Raw genomic sequence first — 5,923 nt, forward strand, 5'->3', positions numbered from 1 at the left:
TATTGACAGGTTTTTTTTATCATAATATAAATACATATTTTAAAATTTTTATATAAAAATAATTATATATGAATGAACACTTTTTAATGATGTTTTTGTTATTAATAATACATATATAATAATATTATAGGAAGGATAATATACAAATAAATATATATAAATGTTTTTGATCATAATATAAATACATATTTTATAATATTTTTATAATAATAATTATATATGAATGAACACTTTTGAATAATGTTTTTGTTATTAATAATACATATATAATAATATTATAGGAAGGATAATATACAAATAAATATATATAAATGTTTTTTGATCATAATATAAATACAAATTTTATAATATTTTTTATAATTATAATTATATATGAATGAACACTTTTTAATAATGTTTTTATAATAATAATACATATATATTAATATTATAGGAAGGATAATATGCAATTAAATATTGACAGGTTTTTTTTATCATAATATAAATACATATTTTAAATCTTTTTATAATAATAATTATATATGAATGAACACTTTTTAGTAATGTTTTTGTAATTAATAATACAAATATAATAATATTAAAGAAACAATAATATGCAAATAAATATTGACAGGTTTTTTTGATCATAATATAAATACATAGTTTAAAGTTTTTTTTATAATTATAATTATATATGAATGAACACTTTAATAATGTTTTTGTTATGAATAATACATATATAATAATATTATAGGAAGGATAATATACAAATAAATATATAAAAATGTTTTTGATCATAATATAAATACATATTTTATAATATTTTTATAATTATAATTATATATGAATGACCACTTTTAATAATGTTTTATAATAATAATACATATATATTAATATTATAGTAAGGATAATATGCAATTAAATATTGACAGGTTTTTTTATCATAATATAAATACATATTTTAAAATTTTTATATTAAAATAATTATATATGAATGAACACTTTTTAATGATGTTTTTGTTATTAATAATACATATATAATAATATTATAGGAAGGATAATATACAAATAAATATATATAAATGTTTTTGATCATAATATAAATACATATTTTATAATATTTTTATAATAATAATTATATATGAATGAACACTTTTGAATAATGTTTTTGTTATTAATAATACATATATGTATTATAATATAATATTAATATAATATTATAGGAAGGATAATATACAAATAAATATATATAAATGTTTTTGATCATAATATAAATACATATTTTATAATATTTTTATAATTATTATTATACATGAATGAACACTTTTTAATAATGTTTTTTAATAATAATAATACATATATATTAATATTATAGTAAGGATAATATGCAATTAAATATTGACAGGTTTTTTTTATCATAATATAAATACATATTTTAAAATTTTTATATAAAAATAATTATATATGAATGAACACTTTTTAATGATGTTTTTGTTATTAATAATACATATATAATAATATTATAGGAAGGATAATATACAAATAAATATATATAAATGTTTTTGATCATAATATAAATACATATTTTATAATATTTTTATAATAATAATTATATATGAATGAACACTTTTGAATAATGTTTTTGTTATTAATAATACATATATAATAATATTATAGGAAGGATAATATACAAATAAATATATATAAATGTTTTTGATCATAATATAAATACATATTTTATAATATTTTTATAATTATAATTATATATGAATGAACACTTTTTAATAATGTTTTTAATAATAATAATACATATATATTAATATTATAGGAAGGATAATATGCAATTAAATATTGACAGGTTTTTTTTATCATAATATAAATACATATTTTAAAGTTTTTTATAATAATAATTATATATGAATGAACACTTTTTAGTAATGTTTTTGTAATTAATAATACAAATATAATAATATTATAGAAACAATAATATGCAAATAAATATTGACAAGTTTTTTTGATCATAATATAAATACATAGTTTAAAGTTTTTTTATAATTATAATTATATATGAATGAACACTTTTTAATAATGTTTTTGTTATGAATAATACATATATAATAATATTATAGGAAGGATAATATACAAATAAATATATAAAAATGTTTTTGATCATAATATAAATACATATTTTATAATATTTTTATAATTATAATTATATATGAATGAACACTTTTTAATAATGTTTTTAATAATAATAATACATATATATTAATATTATAGTAAGGATAATATGCAATTAAATATTGACAGGTTTTTTTTATCATAATATAAATACATATTTTATAATCTTTATATAAAAATAATTATATATGAATGAACACTCTTTAATGATGTTTTTGTTATTAATAATACATATATAATAATATTATAGGAAGGATAATATACAAATAAATATATATAAATGTTTTTGATCATAATATAAATACATATTTTATAATATTTTTATAATAATAATTATATATGAATGAACACTTTTGAATAATGTTTTTGTTATTAATAATACATATATAATAATATTATAGGAAGGATAATATACAAATAAATATATATAAATGTTTTTGATCATAATATAAATACACATTTTATAATATTTTTATAATAATAATTATATATGAATGAACACTTTTTAATAATGTTTTTGTTATTAATAATACATATATAATAATATTATAGGAAGGATAATATGCAAATAAATATTCACAGGTTTTTTTATCATAATATAAATACATATTTTAAAGTTTTTTATAATAATAATAATATATGAATGAACACTTTTTAGTAATGTTTTTGTAATTAATAATACAAATATAATAATATTATAGAAACGATAATATGCAAATAAATATTGACAGGTTTTTTTGATCATAATATAAATACATAGTTTAAAGTTTTTTTATAATAATAAATATATATGAATGAACACTTTTTAGTAATGTTTTTGTAATTAATAATACAAATATAATAATATTATAGAAACGATAATATGCAAATAAATTTTGACAGGTTTTTTTGATCATAATATAAATACATAGTTTAAAGTTTTTTTATAATTATAATTATATATGAATGAACACTTTTTAATAATGTTTTTGTTATGAATAATACATATATAATAATATTATAGGAAGGATAATATACAAATAAATATATATAAATGTTTTTGATCATAATATAAATACATATTTTATAATATTTTTATAATTATAATAATATATGAATGAACACTTTTTAATAATGTTTTTGTTATGAATAATACATATATAATAATATTATAGGAAGGATAATATACAAATAAATATATATAAATGTTTTTGATCATAATATAAAAACATATTTTATAATATTTTTATAATAATAATTATATATGAATGAACACTTTTTAATAATGTTTTTGTTATTAATAATACATATATAATAATATTATAGGAAGGATAATATGCAAATAAATATTCACAGGTTTTTTTTATCATAATATAAATACATATTTTAAAGTTTTTTATAATAATAATTATATATGAATGAACACTTTTTAGTAATGTTTTTGTAATTAATAATACAAATATAATAATATTATAGAAACGATAATATGAAAATAAATATTGACAGGTTTTTTTGATCATAATATAAATACATAGTTTAAAGTTTTTTTATAATTATAATTATATATGAATGAACACTTTTTAATAATGTTTTTGTTATGAATAATACATATATAATAATATTATAGGAAGGATAATATACAAATAAATATATATAAATGTTTTTGATCATAATATAAATACATATTTTATAATATTTTTATAATAATAATTATATATGAATGAACACTTTTGAATAATGTTTTTGTTATTAATAATACATATATACTAATATTATAGGAAGGATAATATACAAATAAATATATATAAATGTTTTTGATCATAATATAAATACATATTTTATAATATTTTTATAATAATAATTATATATGAATGAACACTTTTTAATAATGTTTTTGTTATTAATAATACATATATAATAATATTATAGGAAGGATAATATGCAAATAAATATTCACAGGTTTTTTTATCATAATATAAATACATATTTTAAAGTTTTTTATAATAATAATAATATATGAATGAACACTTTTTAGTAATGTTTTTGTAATAAATAATACAAATATAATAATATTATAGAAACGATAATATGCAAATAAATATTGACAGGTTTTTTTGATCATAATATAAATACATAGTTTAAAGTTTTTTTATAATTATATATGAATGAACACTTTTTAATAATGTTTTTGTTATGAATAATACATATATAATAATATTATAGGAAGGATAATATACAAATAAATATATATAAATGTTTTTGATCATAATATAAATACATATTTTATAATATTTTTATAATTATAATAATATATGAATGAACACTTTTTAATAATGTTTTTGTTATGAATAATACATATATAATAATATTATAGGAAGGATAATATACAAATAAATATATATAAATGTTTTTGATCATAATATAAAAACATATTTTATAATATTTTTATAATAATAATTATATATGAATGAACACTTTTTAATAATGTTTTTGTTATTATTAATACATATATAATAATATTATAGGAAGGATAATATGCAAATAAATATTCACAGGTTTTTTTTATCATAAAGTTTTTTATAATAATAATTATATATGAATGAACACTTTTTAGTAATGTTTTTGTAATTAATAATACAAATATAATAATATTATAGAAACGATAATATGAAAATAAATATTGAAGGGTTTTTTTGATCCAAATATAAATACATAGTTTAAAGTTTTTTTATAATTATAATTATATATGAATAAACACTTTTTAATAATGTTTTTGTTATGAATAATACATATATAATAATATTATAGGAAGGATAATATACAAATAAATATATATAAATGTTTTTGATCATAATATAAATACATATTTTATAATATTTTTATAATAATAATTATATATGAATGAACACTTTTGAATAATGTTTTTGTTATTAATAATACATATATACTAATATTATAGGAAGGATAATATACAAATAAATATATATAAATGTTTTTGATCATAATATAAATACATATTTTATAATATTTTTATAATAATAATTATATATGAATGAACACTTTTTAATAATGTTTTTGTTATTAATAATACATATATAATAATATTATAGGAAGGATAATATGCAAATAAATATTCACAGTTTTTTTTATCATAATATAAATACATATTTTAAAGTTTTTTATAATAATAATAATATATGAATGAACACTTTTTAGTAATGTTTTTGTAATTAATAATCCAAATATAATAATATTACAGAAACGATAATATGCAAATAAATATTGACAGGTTTTTTTGATCATAATATAAATACATAGTTTAAAGTTTTTTTATAATTATAATTATATATGAATGAACACTTTTTAATAATGTTTTTGTTATGAATAATACATATATAATAATATTATAGGAAGTATAATATACAAATAAATATATATAAATGTTTTTGATCATAATATAAATACATATTTTATAATATTTTTATAATAATAATAATATATGAATGAACACTTTTTAATAATGTTTTTGTTATGAATAATACATATATAATAATATTATAGGAAGGATAATATACAAATAAATATATATAAATGTTTTTGATCATAATATAAATACATATTTTATAATATTTTTATAATAATAATTATTTATGAATGAACACTTTTTGATAATGTTTTTGTTATTAATAATACATATATAATAATATTATAGGAAGGATAATATACAAATAAATATAGGTATATAAATGTTTTTGATCATAATATAAATACATATTTTATAATA

The sequence above is a fragment of the Macrosteles quadrilineatus genome, unplaced genomic scaffold (assembly GCF_028750875.1).
Source record: "Macrosteles quadrilineatus isolate MER2022 unplaced genomic scaffold, UCM_ALF_1.0 Scaffold_351__1_contigs__length_89706, whole genome shotgun sequence".
In the NCBI taxonomy this organism is placed as follows: Eukaryota; Metazoa; Arthropoda; class Insecta; order Hemiptera; family Cicadellidae; genus Macrosteles; species Macrosteles quadrilineatus.